Source organism: Haemaphysalis longicornis, unplaced genomic scaffold (genome assembly GCF_048455015.1).
Source record: "Haemaphysalis longicornis isolate Haplotype H1 unplaced genomic scaffold, Haemaphysalis longicornis Haplotype H1 scaffold_3, whole genome shotgun sequence".
NCBI lineage: Eukaryota > Metazoa > Arthropoda > Arachnida > Ixodida > Ixodidae > Haemaphysalis > Haemaphysalis longicornis.
In genome coordinates, this window is record NW_027526335.1 from 54,843,790 (window position 1) to 54,846,326 (window position 2,537).

Below are 2,537 nucleotides of genomic sequence, written 5' to 3' on the forward strand. Positions count from 1 at the left end.
TTCCTGTAGACCAAACGATGAACTGCTAGCCAGCACTCGAAAGTAGCGTTGAAAGCCTGTTCAAACAGGAATATAACTTTGCAGGTCCTTTCAGTTTCGTTGGTATATCTAGTGAAATATATCCTGCTCTCCATTTCGCTTGCTTTCAAATTAGAAAGTACATAAAACTTTTTCAAATGCACTGAATTATAAAATAAATTCCTTGATTTGTAATGGCAACAAAAATGTTTCTGTACAAAACTTGCTAACTTTATTTTATAGTTTCAGAGTCATTTTTTACTGCACCGTGCAGTGTGTGCTACGACACTGACTTCAAACCATGCACTGTTGAATCAGAACGTTCTGAGCACAATGAATACAGGAGAAAAGAACAAAGAAATAAAAGAAAGCAAACATTACTAGTCTCCGCAACGCTACACGCGTGGTTGGAATGGCCCTCCTTGCTTGGTAATTTATCAAGCGTAAGCCGAGGATTCTCCTCGACTTTGGCTGTGTCAGAAAAGACGTGCGACAATTGCCTTCTCGCGTAATGACACTGCACCGGGAACGTTCGGGAATCTGAAGCTCTATGTCGTCCTTTTATCTCCCCGTCACGTTTCCCAGCAAGTACGAGGAACGTTCATTTGATAAAAAGGCCTTGCGTCTTACCCTCGCCGCCTTGGCGATGCCCAGTCATCGGATAGGGGCGACCATCTCCGACCGCACTCTGATTGATTTTCCCTGACACCTTTTAAATACCTAGAGCCATTCACATAAGCACACCCTATCTCTGAGTGATGACGCGGTGCACAAAGGCTTTCTACTCTCATAGAAGGTGTTCTTCAGGCACGCAATCGTCCAGATCCGCGGCAGGGTGGAGCTCACTGAAGCGCTGCTGACTGGACGTATTCTGGAAGCTAGGCGTTTCCGAGGTGGTTGGGCGTGAATGCGAGCTCACATAGGCACGCACGAGCATGGTTTGGAGGCTAAAGCTAAATGGCGCAGATATATTGCATCGCTCGATTGCGCCATTACGTGCGGAGGACGTAAATTTTATAAGGGCCGTAGAAGAGGAGTTGTCGCTACGTCGAAAACGCAGCTCCCGCAAAGACTGCCGAAGAAAGCACGCGGGCGGCGTCCGCCGTCAATGTAATGGACGATCGCCCCGCAACATCCGCCGCAAATGGCTTCAGCTTCAGATTGATTTTTTTTCTATACAACAGTGGACATAGTCTGAGCGCTCACGCCCCACCCCTCCAGGTCTTTTTTTTAAAGTGCGTTTTATAGAAACCGGGTAATGTAGAGTGTGTGCTGTACTTTATGTGTCTGTGTGTTTAAAGGAGCCATGAAGAGAAAATACAACTTTGTTTAATTTGAAAGAACTAGGACTCAGTATCTCACTCAGCTCCATTACAGCCACAAAAGATGTTTTTCTAACAAAAAAAAACAAGAATTATTTAAAAACTTTCAAATTTTGCGCCACAGTGACGTGTTATGAGCAAGAATGACGTCATACGGGCCAACAATAAAACATAATTTTCAGTGAGTTAACTGCACGTTAGCATTCAAGTGATGCGGTCAAATGGAACTAGAGACCCCATTACAGACGTCCAGTCATGTGTCGCCGCGACAGGTGAGTTAGGCGGCCGCCAATCGCACAAACAAGGTTCCGTGACGTCGTAGAAAAGTTGCGGGAAATTGGCTGGGGGGTCGCGACTGCTTCACACGTTTTCTTTAATATCTCCGTTATTTGTTCGAAGATTGCGATGATATTGGTATCATTGTTATCGGGACTAAGCAGTCTTTCTAATAAACCCAACTTGTATTTTGTCTTCATGGCTCCTTTAACGCCGTAATCTCTGGTCTGACATTGAATCAGTACGCAGCTACCGGCAGAGCTCTGGCGTTTATGCATCCACGTAAATAGCAGACTTGAATATTGGGGTTGCGGAGCATGAAACCTGTGAATAAAAGATGCGTGCCCTGAAAAAAAAAACAAAGAAACGTGTAGGCGGTTTTTAGGTCTGAGACTAGTGTAAACAAACCAACAGAAGCTGAGGTGTCTCGGAGAACGCCTCATAAAACGGCAAACCAACTCAAACATTTCAGCCAGTAAATAAGGTTCATGATTACATCTCTAATTTTTATTACTTATTTCATTGGGCACTTATAATATATTTTATGAAAAGTTTTTTCTCATAAGAGGTCTTATTAAGTAAAATTTGATTTGTTTTTTTAGCTCGGAATATAAAGTTTTAATTACGCTTTATGTCCAAGAATTGTCTTTTTCTTTTTCTCTTGTGAACTCTGCTTGAACACCACAACTGACCTGTAGCAAATGACACGCTAACAAGGAGTATTTCCCCTTGCTTTTTGTAACTGTCCGCCCCCTCTTTTCCTCTATTATATGAAGCTGCAATTTCGGAGCTTGGTTAATGAATGAAATAAACTGTCCTCAGGACAGCGAGATACTCAGCGTCAAGGAGTGTTCTGGGCGTTCTTAAATGCCATGAAATATTTGTGGCTAATAAAACCACGCGCGAAACATATGCTGAACT